Source organism: Hippopotamus amphibius, chromosome 6 (assembly GCF_030028045.1).
Source record: "Hippopotamus amphibius kiboko isolate mHipAmp2 chromosome 6, mHipAmp2.hap2, whole genome shotgun sequence".
In the NCBI taxonomy this organism is placed as follows: domain Eukaryota; kingdom Metazoa; phylum Chordata; class Mammalia; order Artiodactyla; family Hippopotamidae; genus Hippopotamus; species Hippopotamus amphibius.
In genome coordinates, this window is record NC_080191.1 from 75,900,597 (window position 1) to 75,917,440 (window position 16,844).

General features: G+C 42.6%; 1 protein-coding gene across 2 annotated transcripts in view; it reads right to left on the bottom strand.

Annotated features, from left to right (window-relative positions):
• Positions 1–11,692: 11,692 nt before the first annotated feature.
• The window catches only part of RRAGD (Ras related GTP binding D), a 42,320-nt gene continuing 37,168 nt past the window's right edge, over positions 11,693–16,844 (bottom strand). For both annotated transcript variants that reach the window (XR_009054402.1, XM_057740079.1), the window contains exon 8: positions 11,693–12,050. The gene's annotated coding sequence lies outside the window, so the exon portion shown is untranslated. The remainder of the gene's footprint in view (positions 12,051–16,844) is intronic.

A 16,844-nucleotide genomic window follows, 5' to 3' on the forward strand; every position in this document is an offset into this window, starting at 1 on the left:
CGGGTCACTTCGCAGATCCGGCGAAGCCCGCTCCGGGATCTGCAAGAGAAGGCGGCACCCAGGTCTTCCGCGCACCCGGGCCCCCCGCAGGCCGGCCTTCCGCCGGGCCCATCGGGCTCCCCGGGCGCTCGCCGGGCTCCCCGCGGAGCGGCGCGGCCGGAAGCGCGCGGGGTCCGGCCCGGGCCCTCGGGACCCGGTTCAGAGCCGGCCCGGCGTCCGGTGCACCGGCTCTGCCAAGTTCTTTGTGTTTAGATCAGTAGCTGTTTGGGGTGGAAACGGTTAAGTAGGGAAGGGAAAATCCAGTGATAAGGGATTGAGTAGCATTTTTATAACAATTTCTTTTTTTTTCCCCCCCGAGACAAATGTGTTTAGGCACTTAAGCCTTTGGGGGGATTGAAAAAATAAAGAATTGAATTTGGAGGAAGCATACAAATATGAAAGGTTTAACCTCGAGGAACACACACTTCAGACTTCATTGCAGTGGGATGGAGAAAAAGGAGAGGACTGTGGGTTTTGAAGACTTAAAGGAGGAGCAAGGATTTAGGAAAAGAGGAGGGGTTGGGATGGTGCAGAGGATGAAGCGGGAGGGAGAGAATTCTAGGTGGGATGAAGATGGTTAATCGGGTTGGGCAAGTTTTATTTTGTTATGTAAAAATAGAAAACTTTGTTTTTGAAGGTAGCAGAATATGCCATGCCAAAATATGCCTCTTTGGCATAAGGATTATTTTGAGCTGATTTTTTTTAAAAACAAATTTATTTATTTATTGGCGGTGTTGGGTCTTCATTGCTGCAGGGGGTGGGGGCGGGGAGCTACTCTTTGTTGTGCTGCTGGGGTCCCTCGTTGCAGTGGTGTCTTGTTGCGGAGCACAGGCTCTAGGCGTGTGGGCTTCAGTAGTTCAGGCACACGGGCTCAACAGCTGTGGCTCACGCGCTCTAAAGCGCATGCTCAATACTTGTGGCACACGGGCTTAGTTGCTCTGCCGCACGTGCGATCTTCCTGGAGCAGGGATCGAACCCTTGCCCCCTGCATTTGCAGGCAGATTCTTAACCACTGCACCACCTAGGAAGCCCAAGCTAATTATTTTTGAAAAAGAGCAGGCTCAGGAGAATCTCTGAAAAGCGAGTAGAAGATACCCTTTCCTAGGGGAAATTTACATTTGTTATTGTCTTCATTATTTATTGTCTCCCTCTCTACCTGGAAGAGAAGTTTGACTAAATTGCAGGAGAATCTCAATGGAGAATGTGCGGACAAATCTGCAAAACAATCTTTACCCTTGTTTAGGTGCTTCTCCTATAACCTCCCATAACTGACCTCCCTCTGAAACAGGAGGGAAGGGGACAGGGCACAACCTTTGAAAGAATGACATAGCCCGAGGACATGACACAGACTGATTGGAACCAAATGGGTCCAGGATGGTGGACAAGTCGACTTTCAGGCACCATGACAATTTGACCATAAGGATCAAAAAGTAGGCAGTGGCCCAATTCCTGGAAATTCTGCCCCTTCCTGAAATAGCTAGACTACTCCGCCCACTCGTTAGCCTTTGAAATTACCCACCCTTATAAAAACTGACAACCCCCATACCCTGCTGCCTTTCTAACCTTCTGAGATGGCCCACTCTCTGTCTGGGGAGTGTGTCTCTCTAAATGAATCTCTAAATAAACTTCTTACCTATCATTTTGTCTCTCACTGAATTCTTTCTGCGATGAGATATCAAGAACCTGGGCTTCATGAAGCCCTGAAACCAGGTGTGCATTCTCAGTTGGAAGATCTTGGGTTTTGGCCAGGTTCAAGTCCCGGCTGTGTGGGTTCAAGTCTCGATCTGGGTTTAGGCTGGGTTTGAGTCCTGGCATGTGGGTTCAAGTCCCAATCTAAGGTGCACGGTTTCACCTCCATCCCCCCTACAGATTTCTTTTGTCTTTAGCTGAAGATAGTGGTTAAGGTGGTGACTGGGGCCAACTCAGGGAGTTACTCAGCTTGTTTTTCTTTTGTTCATCTGTCTACTACAAGCGGTTTCAGCCAAGAACTCATAAGGTTAAAGGGAAAATTATTTTCCTCCCCTATATTTTCTATTGTTAAAATTAAGAATCTAAAGTGAATTGAGTTCTTGATATCCAATTGTATCAGCAACCCTTTGTAAAGAGTGAAACTGAAGGAAGCATGGGGATGAAACCAAGTGAACCCCCGTGGGGCTTCCAGGCAAGGAGGCCCTTTTGTCCCCCGTTTCTTGCAGGCAAGACTCCAGCCTCCATGACCTTACCTGAGTTCCAAAGGGTAGGTTATCAAACAGTTGCTAGTGAACAGAGGAGCAGCCAGAACCACCTGAGGCAAGATTAAAGGGACTAGATTAAAGATCATCAAGATTAGGAGTTCTGAGACAAGATTAAGGGAGTGCAAGCCCTGCACACACCCTAATCTTGTCAGAGACCCCACCTTTGAACAATTGTTATAAAATCCTCATCAAATCTTCCCTGGTTGGGATGCATAGTTTTTTGAGGCAAAAGCCTGGTGTGTTCCCTTTTCCTGGCAAAGCAATAAAGCTGTCCTTTTCTACTTCACCCAGAACTCTATCTCCAGGATTTAATTTGGCACCAGTGTACAGAGAGGCCTAGCTTTCAGTAACAGGGAGGAGGTGGAAGGTATCAAAAATAAAACTAGATAGTATCTTTAAAACCATTCCATGGTGTTGTTTTCTGAAAAGTAAACTGATAAACTGATTGGCCCTGCTTATGCATCCAAAATCAACCCCAGTGTGCTGCTTCAGTCACTCATTCCTTGTGTTGAATCTCCCAATTGTCTGATCCTTGACACGCTCTCTGTACCACAGCTCTGAAAAAGCCAACATTTGTGCATGAGACCTCACAATGGAGAGGCTTATGAAGCAAGTACTGTTGCTACCAATCACAATTTCACATGCCAGACGCACAGTGAGGCCAAACAAACCAAAACATCAGAGTTTGGAGCAGAGAAAGGTTTATTGCAGGGCCAAGCAAGGAGAACGGGCAGCTCGTGCTCAAAAGACCCAAACTCCCTGATGGTTTTCAGAGAGTTTTTAAAAGCAACATTTGGGATGAGGGCTGTAGGGTGTATGACTTTATTCTGATTGGTTGGTGGGGAGGTAACAGGGTGTTGTTCTACAGACCTCATTCATCAACCTTCTGGTTCCAGCCAGTCTGGTGTCTCAGTACTTACCATCCTCCACCTGGGTGGGGGCCTTAGTTCCTGCAGAACTGAAACTATGCACCTCAGATTGGGACTTAAACCCACACGGCCTGGACTTCAACCTGACCAAAACCTTCAGTCTTCCAACTGATATCACATGCCTGGTTTCAGGACTTAATGCTCAGGTTCTTGATGTCTCATCACAGAAAGAATTCAGTGAGAGACAAAGTGATAGGTAAGAAGTGGATTTATTTAGAGAGAAACACAATGTGGGCCATCTCAAAAGGTGAGAAAAGCACCAAGGTATGGGGGGGTTGTCAGTTTTTATAGGGGTGGGTAATTTCATAGACTAATGAGTGAGAGAAGTATTCCAGCTATTTCAGGAAGGGGCAGGGAGTTCCAGGATTTGGGCCACTGCCTGCTTTCTCTCCTTTTATGGTTGGCCTCAGAACTGTCATGGAACCTGTGGTTGTGTCATTTAACTTGTTGATGTGTTACAGTGAACATATACTGAAGTTCAACGTCTAGTGGAAGTCGATTTGTCCACCCTCTTGGACCTACTTGGTTCTGATCAGTTTATGTCATGTCCTTGGGCTATGTCATTCTTTCAAAGGTTGTGCCCTGCCCCCTTCCCTCCTGTTTCAGAACAACTCAAAGATCTGTAGCAGATTGCTGTGTATGTCCCTTGATGAGGAACTAGGGCTCTGTTTTAATCACTGCACTATTGTTTCTTGATGGCTTTTCCTTTTTTTCTGCATTCCCTCACTTTCCTAATTAGTAACTGCTGGAATCTGCCCTTAGGAACTCAGGGAAAGTCTAGAATGCTGAAGCCTCTTTCCTACAAAAAAGAATGGGAGGGGGAGGGGACAGGACACAGAAAGGCTTTTGTACCCAGGAGGGTTCCTGCTGAGTTTCAACCTGACAGCTGAGGAAACAGCACTCTGGAAGCACTAGCAACACCTTTCGTTATTCAGCCTCCAGGTCCATCAGTCAGGCTCTGGATACACTAGTGCTCTGAGCTCTGCTTTTCTTCCTCTCCACAGAGATGGAGACATTTTGCTTCTCTTTCATTTTAGAAGTCACCACTGAGACAGGAGGGGTCAGGGCATGACCTTTAGAAGAATGACAGCTATTGAAGACATGATGGGGATGAATTGAGAAACTGGGATTGCCACATATACATTACTAATAAGAAAAAAATATCAAATTGTACACTTTAAATATGTGCAGTTTATTGCATGTCAATTATATCTCAATAAAAGTTCTTAAAAAAAAATTTCAGAGTCCAGACTCTTGCATTTTCCCATAGGTAGAAAAGCACTAAAATCATTAACATGAGATATGTGTTTTTTTGTGATTAACAGTAATCTCTTGATGTCCAACTACTTGGTTTTTACCTCATTTTGTTACCGAGTCCAAGCTCACTCTGCTTGCCCCATGACAGGCCAATGAATCGGAGACGACTTGTTGAGGCAAGGAATACAAGTTTATTCAGAAAGCCAGCAGATTGAGAAGATGACAGACTTGTGTCTCCAAAAAGAAAACATCTTATCTGGGTCTGGATGCCAGTTTCTTTTATAGAATCAGAGAGGGAGAGGCAGGGAAGTAAAGTAAAAAGGGTTATCAGTCTTGCAAAACATCTCCTGGAAGGACTAGCCTTGGGGAAGGGATGTGTTAATTTCACAGGTGGGTAGGGTTCCCTGGGGCAGGCCATTGTGTATGATTAAAGCAATGAAAAGCAAAGGTTAAAGTCAAAGAAACAGATCCAACATGGAGTCCAATTTAGCTCTTCCCTGTTACAGTTTTTCTTGCCCCTCGCAAAAACTCTTATATATCCTGGCTCCTCTCTTACCTCTTTGGAACTGTTCCTCAGAGATATCTGAGAGGCCGCATCCCAGGCTAGAGTCCTCAGTAAGGCCACCAGATAAAACATGTCTCAACTTTTAGATTGTGCATGTTTTTCAGTCAACATATCTTTCTGATATATTTTTTTATCGTATTGATGAAAGGAAAATCTAGATTTTTATTAATTTCTGGATTTGATTTGAATACTTTGCAATCCAATTTACAGAGATTCTTTGACTTATTCAAGGCTACTTATCTAGAAAGTGGAAGAACATTCAAGTCCAGGTCTTCCAACTCTGAAACGAGGACTGTTTTCACTGCACTGAAAAGGAATCAGGCTGTCTTGTGTTATATAAGGCCTTTCTTCCCTACCATTTGAAAAGAGGGACATGCTTCTTAGAACCTCAATGCTTTTCTTTTTTTTTTCTTTTTTTAAATGTTTATTTATTTTTATTTTCTTTTATTTATTTTGGCTATGTTGGGTCTGTTGCAGTGTGCTGGCTTTCTCTAGTTGCAGTGGGTTGGGGCTACTCTTCATTGTGGTGCGTGGGCTTCTCATTGTGGTGGCTTCTCTTGTTGTGGAGCATGAGCTCTAGTCACGGGCTTCAGTAGTTGTGGCACATGGGCTCAGTAGTTGTGGCACACAGATTTGGCTGCTCCGTGGAATGTGGGATCTTCCTGGCCCAGGGATCAAACCCATGTCCCCTGCACTGGCAGGCGGATTCTTAACCACTGCACCACCAGGGAAGCCCTGTGGATTGCAAGTTCGTATGCCCTACACACTGTGAGGACAAGCAAACCAAAACATTGGAATATGGAGCAGAGAACCAGAGAACAGTTTACCTCAAGGGCCAAGAAAAGAGAATGAGTGGCTCATGCTTAAAAACCCTGAACTCTTGGATAGTTCTCCCAGATGGTTCTTCACAGAGAGTTTTAGGACTGCAGGGTGTGACTTTTTTTCTGATTGGTTGGTGGTGAGGTAACAGGGCAGAGCTCCAGGAATCTTGTGCTCAGCCTGACGTTACCATCCCCCACCTAGGTGGGGCCCTTAGTTCCTGTAGAAGGAGCCTATGTATCAATATATCCCTTGAGGAGGAACTAGGACTCTTGCTTTCCACTGCATTATTGTTTCTTGAGTGCTTTTCTTTTGTTTCTGCATTCCATCACTTCCCTGGTTAGTAACTGAACCTGCCCTTTGGAATCCACAGAAGGTCTAGGGGGCTGAAGCCTCTTTCCTACAAAAAAGAAACTAGGGAGACAGAAAAGCTTTTGTGCCTGGGAGAGCCCCACAGGGTCCTGCTCAGTCTTAGGACCACATACTTTAAAATATGTATTCTTTCACACTTAAAAGTTATCTTATTTTTTTAAATGATTGATTTTTTTCTTGATCATAAAAGTAATACGTGGTTGTTGTTTAATATTTGGAATATGAACAAAATACAAATCTCCTATAGTTCTACTGCTCAGAAATGGCCATGATTAACATTTCAGTGTACCTACCTTTAGCCTTCGTTTAGGGTAGGTATGTTAACAGGGTTGAAATGCTCTTCTTTATACTTTTTTAATACTAAAAACATCTGCCATCAGCTAACTGGATTACTTGTTTTGCAAGCCACAGTGCTATTATGACTTATTTTTTGGTTTGGGGGTTGTTTGTTTGTTTTGACACACCACGAGGCACGTGGGATCCTAGTTCCCTCACCAGGGATTGAACCCATGCCCCCTGCAGTAGAAGCATGGAGTCTTAACCGCTGGACCACCAAGGAAGTCCCTGATGTTGTTAAAAAGGAAATGACAGGCCCAAAATGGAGTCACTTGTGTTAAACCCCATGTCAGCAAATCAAGACTCAATACCCAACCTAACTGCAGTTACAACCTCTGCCAGGAATGCATTCTGAACTGGTCAGTCTGGCATTTTCTGGTGAGCACCAATGAAGTAATCTTCCACATAGCCCCCTGCCATCCAAATAGTTAGGTTATCTAAAACTGAAACAACCCCTCTTTTCCCCTTTCTGCCGATAAAAGTCTTCCATTTTGTACAACCCCTTGGAACTCCTTTTTATTTGCTACATGGGATGCTGCCTAGTTCACGAATCCTTCAATAAGGCCCATTAGATCTTTAACTCAGTTGAATTCTGTTTTTAACAGTTTGAATTGACAAATTTTATATCAGTGTCTTCCTAGAGTATAATTCAAAATGAAAAGCACCTCAGAAAGCCATATATGGACTTTACTGTAAACATTTCATTAATTACTTTGACTATTTCATGAGGTCTTGATTTTTCATTTAAAAAAAAACCTGCCATAGTTTTTCCTATTGTTCCCCCACCCTCCGGCCAGGATTTCCCCTTTGTAGTGGTTAATAAGAACAATGGTACTAATTTGCTGGCTTATATTGATGTTAGGTGGTGTTGATTATTATCAGGGGCACAGGTGTAAACTCTGGTTACCTAAACAAAAACGCAGCCAGGAAGGAGTTCTTTGTTTTTCTCACGCCTCGCCTCGCCTTACCGCATTGCAGGTCTAATAGCTTTGCTTTTGTCTACCATCTGGTGGCCGGCTAAGAGATCGAGACGAGAAACTGCCTCTTCATGTTTTCTTTCTCAGTTTCTGCTATAGTCAAGATAATGTCTTCCCTGCTCATTCTATTTGAACACTTTTCTAATACTATACTCCAGAGGAAAATATTATGGAGAGATATCAAGTGAGTATACTTGAAACCAGTGGAGTACTTACGATACCAGTGCAGTAGATTTCTTCCACCAGATGACTTGTACCTCATTTTAAAAGGTTTTCCCCATTAATAAGCAAAGAAGCATTTTCTAAATACAGCACTTAATAGTGGCTTGCAACATTATTAAAATCATTTTTACTGTGGCTTTCTTAAAAATGATGTCTTTTCTTGCAAACCTAATTTGCTACCAAAAAGGAAACCTGCTTAGTATTGTGCCTTTCCTTTCTTTGCATAATTGCATTTTTTTGTTTTTTGTTTTGTTTTGTTTTTTTCAAAATAAAGGTGCTTTTAAAATTAGCAACAAAAATGACAATACTCATATTCCTTACTCATTAGTTCTGATGAACCAATGAGTCTGACGTGAGATCTTTCATTTGCTAAACTTAGCTCCAAAGGAAACACCTGCAACTAAGATTAAAACTGGTGTTCGTGGATGAAAGAAAGGTACTTCACGATGGGCTAGCAAAGAGCCCTATACAGCTGTGTCTTCTCCCGCGCACCTTCTGCATCTTCTCTCCTGGCGCCTAATACCTCTCCAGGCACTGTCCCTCTGCCACTCTGTCTATGTCTTTTTTCCCCGCGTCCTCATATCCTGTCACCCCAGTTGGTCATTCTCTGGATCCTTTTAGCCACTTGCTGATGGATGACACTCAGTCAGCTACAAACCAGCCAGAACAGCTAAGAGAGACGTCCCTGGCCATCCAGTGGTTAGGACTCTGCACTTCCACTGCTGGGGGCCTGGGTTCGATCCCTGGTCAGGGAATACAGGAAGAACTTTCAGTTTCTATTCACTGGGAGAATGCAAAATGACAAAAAATTACTATGAGTTCAATACTTTTAAACATCCACATCTACTTTAAGCATCCACAAACTTCCCCCAAAATAATAGTTCATAGATGTGTGAAACATTCTATATAGACAATGCTCAGGGCACCAGGAATTAGGGAGTAATTCTGCAGCATTTAGGCAATATTAGTAACGTCTTTAGAAAAAGCAACCCTACCTGCTTCACATTAAAATTCCCTTTACAATTATAGGCAAATTGTGAATAATAACCAAGTCATCCACTTCTAAAAAGCAGTCCTGGACTTCCCTACAATGTATTCTTTTAGCACAAAATAACCAGAAGATGCAGGTATACCATACTCTGTCTGCCTCGTAGCATCTTGTGAAAAAACAGCTTGGCCAGTCTAACTTCAACAGAGGTTGAAGTGGCCTTTAGGTGCAAATGTTCTTAAATGGAAATATACACCACATATGCCAGAATAGAAAGCAAACTTTTCCCAAAAATATCATTCTTCAGAAGAGAGCTTTACTTTGTCTTGTACGTTGTCTTTACTTTGTCCTTTCTGAACAAAGCACTCTTCAAGAAGACACTATCTCTTGAAAGGACCTCAAGCGATGGCAGTTTTCTATCTTATAAAGGTCACCTAACAAAACCAGGGGGAAAAGGTAAAGACATACATATTGTTATTCCTAGGTTATGACCTTGGAGAACAAGCATTGGAGATCATTATTAGTAAGCTTCTTAAAAAAGCGTAAAAAAGAGGAATATAAGAACTACCTATTTGTGGAGATTGTGAATATGCAAGGGGAAAACAAAAAACAAAAACCTGTCCTAATGTTTAAGAAATGGTTCCTGAGATGCAGTAAAATCTCCACTGACAGCACCCTACTCAATTCAAAACCTTTCTACCTTAAATAACTAGAAGGGAACTAACTGTTAGATGACTCAATATGTTGTTCCAGTGATGCTAGAGAGCCTGCTACAGAAGACCCCTGTGAAGAATCAATAAAATCATCTGAGTGAGGAAAACGTAACTTTTCTAAATTAATGCCACTTTGTATAATTTTTGATATTAAATGTGTGTATTTAAATATCCAAACGAATAAATGGTTTAAATAGATTTTTAAATTCATCTACATCTGACAATTCTACATTCAAATTGTAGATTAACTACTGTAGACTTTGAAAGCTACATAATCAAGTTGGAAAAAGACACCAGTGCTTGAGGCATATGTGTGTGTGTACGTGTGTGTACATGTGTGTGTGTCAGAGTGGAGGAGTGACAGAGCTCCTCCAGGTGATTCAGGTCATGGTCCCTCACCATTTCTCTTCTGTCCCTTTTATTTATTTATTTATTTTTGACTTGAAATTTTTTTAAATTTTAAAAGCATTATAAATTCACAGGAAACAACAAAAGAATGTACAGGGATGTCCCAAACATCCTTCATGAAGCCTCCCCCATGTTAAGATCTGGCATGAATATAATACAATATCAAAATCAGGAAATTGACATTGGTGCAATGCACAGAACTTAGACTTTACCAGTTATACAAGTACTGATTTGTGTTTGCGTATGTGTGTGCAATTATATCACATGCGTAGCTCCATATAACTATAACCACAATAGTCATCGCCAAAAGCTACAGGCCAAACAATGTCTCTCAAATTTTAAGAATTGCCTAGGTGCTTTTTAATTAATTAGTTAATTTTTAATTTTTACTTATTTATTTCTTTACTTATTTTCAGTTTTAAGTAGCAAGAGTTTTATTAAGCAAAGCAATAGTACGCTCCCCCCAAGTGCTTTTTTAAAACACAGATTCCCAGACAAACCTCTGCCCAGCAATTCCCATTCCAGAAAATTGGGGTAGAGATGGGGATTTGCATCTTTCAACACCCTAGACGATTCTTAAGATCAAGCAATTTTGAGAAACAGTGGCCTGGAGCATTAAATGAAAGAGTGTAATTGGTGGCAGTATTTCTTGTACATTACAAACCAGGGTTTCTTCCCCTCCCGTCAACATGGAAAAACATCCAGGCCTGGTGTCTCCCTGTCGGCATTTTTACTGGCTGCTTCCCGTGGAGGGACGGTGGAAACCTGTTACCAAGGCCACCTTAAAGAGGTCTGGGAGAGTCTGGAGTGAGTTCCTGGTTACTATCTAGTTGATGAAGGTGGAACACTGCAGGGGTTAGCTATCCATCAGGCAGAGGCAGAGAGAATTGGCAGCTGCCAAAGGGGACTCAGGCAATAATGGAAACCGGAAGCAAAGCAGAAATAGCTTGTAGGAATGGAATTCTCCACAGTGATGGAGAGGGCTGGCATGGGAGAGCCTAGTGATGGAGAGGGCTGGCATGGGAGAGCCTAGGTCTTTTTTTTTTTTTTTTCCAATTTATTTATTGGCTGTGTTGGGTCTTCCTTGCTGCACACACGAGGGCTTTCTCTAGCTGTGGAGAGCAGTGGCTACTCTTCCTTGTGGTGCGTGGGCTTCTCATGTTGCGGAGCACGGGTTCTAGGCACGTGGACTTCAATAGTTGTGGCACATGGGCTCAATAGTTGTGGCTCGCAGGTGCTAGAGCACAGGCTCAGTAGTTGTGGGCATGGGCTTAGTTGCTCCCAGATCAGGGATCGAACCTGTGTCCCCTGCATTGGCAGGCAGATTCTTAACCACTGTGCCACCAGGGAAGCCTGGAGCCTAGGTCTTAATTGCTCTACTGTACTTGGCCATTCAGGGAAAGGGCCTTAGTATTCTGACCAGAAAGATCCCCCTTGGCCCAAGCAGCTTATTAGTACAAATTAAGAAAGCAGGGTGGTTTGGGGGGGAATGAATTGGGAGATTGGGATACCAAATTGTACACTCTAAATATATGCACTTTACTGTATGTTAACTGTATCTCAATAAAAGTTCAAAAAAAAAAAAGAGAGAGAAAAGAAATCAGGGTGGTCAAGGCCTTAGGCAGCTGGAGACTAGTTCATGTCTCCCTTTACCTCCCCCTCTAACCTGAGTGGAGGGAGCTAAATCAGCTCCCTTTCGTGGGAAAGGACCTTGTCCACCTGGTTCTAGGGAGTGTCAAAGTAGCACAAAAGGGCAAAACTCATGGAGTCTTTAAAACTCATGGAGTCTTTTTTTTTAATAGATTCATTTATTCATTTATTTATTTATTGGCTGTGTTGGGTCTTCGTTGCTGTATGGGCTTTCTCCAGTTGCGGCGAGCAGGGACTACTCTTCATTGAGGTGCACGGGCTTCTCACTGAGGTAACTTTTCTTGTTGCAGAGCACGGGCTTTAGGCGTTCAGGCTTCAGTAGTTGTGGCACGTGGGCTCAATAGTTGTGGCTTGCAGGCTCTAGAGCGCAGGCTCAGTAGTTGTGGCTCACGGGCTTAGCTGCTCTGAGGCACGTGGGATCTTCCCGGAGCAGGGCTCAAACCCACGTCCCCTGCATTAGCAGGCGGATTCTTAACCACCGTGCCACCAGGGAAGTCCCCAAAACTCACGGGTTCTTGATGCTGGATAGGACCAATGTCATCTGAATCAAAAAAAAGGACCTCTTAGAAGTTAAATATGAACTCAGGAATCACTAAATTCCAAGCTATTTATTGTAGTCAAGGATAGAATCTATAGTAAAAGATAATCCTCCAGAGACTGCAGCCCCCTGGAACCCCGCTCCTGATACGACCCAACATACAAAAACATCCAAGGGATGGCAGTGAAAAGTGAAACTGCTCTGATCAACACCTCAGAAAGCCCAGATCAAATGAAAGAAAAATTCAAGAACTTCCTCAGAATTTCCCTATGTTTGGTAAGCTCTTAAAATTAACCTAATTTCTTTTAGGTTAGAAAGAAAATCCTCAGATATCTCTGATTTCTCCAGTGAGTTCCCTCTAGCAGGGCTATCAAATTGCAGGTCATGACCCATTAGTGGATTGTAAGATTTTTTTTTTTAATTTTATTGGATTATAGTTGATTTACAATTCGTGTCAATTTCTGCTATACATTGGGATTAGCAGATGCAAACTATTATCTTTAAGATGGATTGTGACAGCTTTTTTATAAAGGAAATGAAAGAGGAAAATACTAGAATACATTGCAGGTAGAAAGGATAGTACTTCATAAGATCTTTTAAAAAGCAATATTTGCAAGTATGAGGGTGTGATAGTTTGCATATGTGAATTTCATTTATCACGGCTCACAGCAAAAAGTTAAAAATGGGTTTCATGAAGAGTTAACTCCTACAGTTCTGTCCTAGGGCAGTTTTAAGCCTCCCACTCAAACATTGCTTTGGGTATGAGTTCACATGGTCATTCTGCTTTTTAAGACAGTTTATCTTTCCAAAATTGAATACTGAGGACCAGACCCCATCTCAGCTTTAACTGTAAATCATTTATTGAAACTAAAAAATGTAATATTACATAAAGAAAGATTATTGACTGGTATTTACTGGATTAAAGATCTTATTTCGGATTTTGTTTTTTCTTTACCTGTTTTTATTTATTCACTTGTTTTAATAATTTTACTTATGTTATATATAATGTAAATTTAAACTTATTTGTTTTCATGAAATTGAATTGTTCCTTAGAATAAGATACAATTTGAAGTACCTTTAAAGTGATGAGGGACTTCCCTGGTGGTGCAGTGGTTAAGAATCCACCTGTCAATGCAGGGGAAATGGGTTCGGATCCCTGCTCCAGGAAGATCCCACATGCCTCGGAGCAACTAAGCCCGCACCACAACACTGAACCTGCGCTCTAGAACCCAAGAGCCACAACTACTGAGCCCATGTGCCACAACTACTGAAGCCCAAGCGCCTAGAGCCTGTGTTCCACAACAGGAGAAGGCACTGAAGTAAGAAGCCTGAGAGCACCGCAACAAAGAGTAGCTCCCACTCGGCAACTAGAGAAAGCCCGCGTGCAGCAACGAAGACCCAACGCAGCTTTTTTTTTTGGCTGCGTTGGGTCTTCGTTGCTGCACGTGGGCTTTCTCTAGTTGCTGCAAGTGGGGGCTACTCTTCGTTGTGGTGTGTGGGCTTCTCACTGTGGTGGCTTCTCTTGTTGCAGAGCATGGGCTCTAGGCACATGGGCTTCTGTAGTTGTGGCACGTGGGCTCAATAGTTGTGGCTCGCAGGCTCTAGAGCGCAGGCTCCATAGTTGTGGTGCACGGACTTAGCTGCTCTGAGGCATGTGGGATCTTCCCAGGCCAGGGCTCGAACCCGTGTCTCCTGCATTGGTAGGCGGATTCTTGACCATTGCGCCACCAGGGAAATCCCGCCAATGCAGCTTTAAAATAAATAAATTAATTAATTAATTTTAAAAAATGATGATAGGGATCATTAAAGCCTATATTTTCACTCTACCATGACTATTATAAAAACTGCAAAGATACTCATGGTACAACTGAAATAAAATCACTGCCTGAACTGAACTTGAATTTTTGATAAAAGTAGATCTTCTGGAGGAAGCTCTGCGTTATCCCTGTTTTCTACCATCAGACTCTCCTCACATCTTCCACTGTTCCCCGTATCAACATATTAAGAGAATATAAACATCTACCGTGGGCAGCACTCAGAATTCCTGTCACAAAGAGATTGAACAGGGGAGTAACAGTAAAATAAACTTTTTATTAAATCTAATTTTCGAAATGATATTGACTTTATATATGGATCAAGTTAGAAAAGTCTGAATATTAACACTTAAAACACATTTTTAAGATAATTCACCTCTTAATTCCAAGGAGAGGCACTACGTCAATAAACATTTCTACTTTCACATCCTACTTCTTATATTTAGTTACAGTAGATTATTAATAATATATTAAATATAGCTATTGGTCTGCTCTTGGTAGAACAGCTCAACTTCTCAGATGCTGGTTTATGACTCTCCACAGTCTTTGTTGGAGAGTGGTAAGACCCTATACAGCTGTGGTTGCAAAAACTAACATCTACAGGGCCTATCTAAAACCTGTTTATTTTCTATTAGTTTTAGATATTAAAATCCTTCCATCTTCAGTGTCTGTCTTTGAGCTATTTTACTAGCACAAGGTCTGACATATAATAGATATCCTATCAATACCTGTTGAATGAAAAAAAAATGTTGAATGAAAAAAGTATAATTTAAATCAGAAAATGTCTGATAAAGAAAAGAATGGGCAGGACTTCCCTGGTGGCACAGTGGTTAAGAATCCACCTGCCAATGCAGTTTTGATCCCTGGTCTGGGAAGATCCCACATGCTGCAGAGCAACTAAGCCCGTGTACTACAACTAATGAAGCCAGCATGTGCCCAGAGTCCATACTCCACAACAAGAGAAGCCACTGCACTGAGAAGCCTGCACACCACAACTAGAGAAAAGCTCCAGTGCAGAAAAAAAAAGACCCAAGGCAGCCGAAAAAAAAAAAAAAAGAAAGAAAGAAAAAAGGAAGGAAGGAAGGAATGGGCTATCGGTCCAGCTCTGTTGAGAAGGAACCAAGACTGGAGAAGGGGGTCGGGACCGGGCAGGCAGCGCCTTGCAAACTTTATTGAGGAGTTTGTCTGATATCTGCAGTGAAAACCTATGACAGGTGTTAAGCAAGCGAGTGATGTGGTCAGAAGTGTGGTCTAGAAGGTCACTCTGGGTCTTGTGTGGAGAATGGAACGGATGGATGGCTGAGGCAGAGGGACACTGGTTAAGAGCCCACTGAGAAATGTACTTAGAAAACATACAGATGGCTCACAAACACATGAAAAGATGCTCAATATCACTAATCATTAGAGAAATGTAAGTCAAAGCCACAATGAGGTATCACCTCACACCAGTCAGAATGGCCATCATCAAAACATCTAGAAACAATAAATGCTGGAGAGGGTGTAGAGAAAAGGGAACCCTCCTGCACTGTTGGTGGGAATGTAAATTGATGCAGCCACTATAGAGAACAGTATGGAGGTTCCTTAAAAAATGAAAAATAGAACTCCCATATGACCCAGCAATCCCACTACTGGGCATATACCCTAATAAAACCATAATTCAAAAAGATACATGTACCACGATGTTCATTGCAGCACTATTTACAATAGCCAGGACATGGAAGCAACCTAAATGCCCATCAACAGATGAATGGATAAAGAAGATGTGGCACATATATACAATGGAATATTACTCAGCCATAAAAAGGAACAAAATTATTTGTAGTGAGGTGGATGGACCTAGAGTGTCATACAGAGTGAAGTAAGCCAGAAAGAGAAAAACAAATACTGTATGCTAACGTATATATATGGAATCTAAAAAAACAGTACTGAACCTAGTGGCAGGATAAAAATAAAGATACAGATGTAGAGAATGGACTTGAGGACCCAGTGGAAAGCTGGGACTAAGTGAGAGAGTAGCATTGACATATATATACTACCAAATGTAAAACAGGCTAGAAGGAAGCTGCTGCATAGCACAGGGAGATCAACTTGATGCTTGGTGATGACCTAGAGGGGTGGGATAGGGAGGGTCAGAGGGAGGCTCATGGGGATATATGTATAAATACAGTTGATCAGCTGATTCACTTTGTTGTACAGCGGAAACTGGTGCAACATTGTAAAGCAATTATACTTCAATAAAGATCTGAAGGAAAAAAAGATTAATAAATGCAAAAAAACAAAAAGCCACTGAGATTCAAATATGAAAATGTGATCTAGACCAGGATAGTGGAGGCAAGATGCAGAGAAGAGAGTCAATAGACCTTTGTAAAGCTGAGCTGAAGGTACTGTGTGATTGCTTGGAGGAGGTGAGCTGGAGGGAAGAGTCAAGAATGAGGTCCAGGCAGTGCGCTCACTGGTCCTGCAGATCTGTCTCTTGCTATGACAGTGTTTGGAAGGAACAGACCCAGGGATGCCCCTTCCTCCAGCCTCCCACCAGTTTCCAACCTTTTTTTTCCAGTCGCAGCCTTTGGAATCTGCCACTCAGCTATCCTTGGCCTCCAAGAGGAGCCAACACCATTTTTTTTTCTTTAATTTGGTTGCGCCAGGTCTTAGTTGCAGCAGCTGGGCTCCTTAGTTGCTGCTCCAGGGCTCCTTAGTAGCGGCATGCATGTGCGGGCTAGTTCCCTGACCAGGGATCGAACCACGGCACCCTGCATTGGGAGCTCAGAGTCTTATCCACTGCGCCACAGGGGAAGTCCCCCAATACCATTTTTTTGAGCTTAGCTCTTTGTTACTGATTAACCATGAGCTCCCTGATTTGTAAGAATTGTTCCATGGAGGCTCCCGCACCTATCTCTCTCTGGCTTCTATTTCCATGGCAACAATGTGGCTCTGGAGGGCATGAACCACTTTTTCCACAAATTGGCCAAAGAGCAGCATGGGC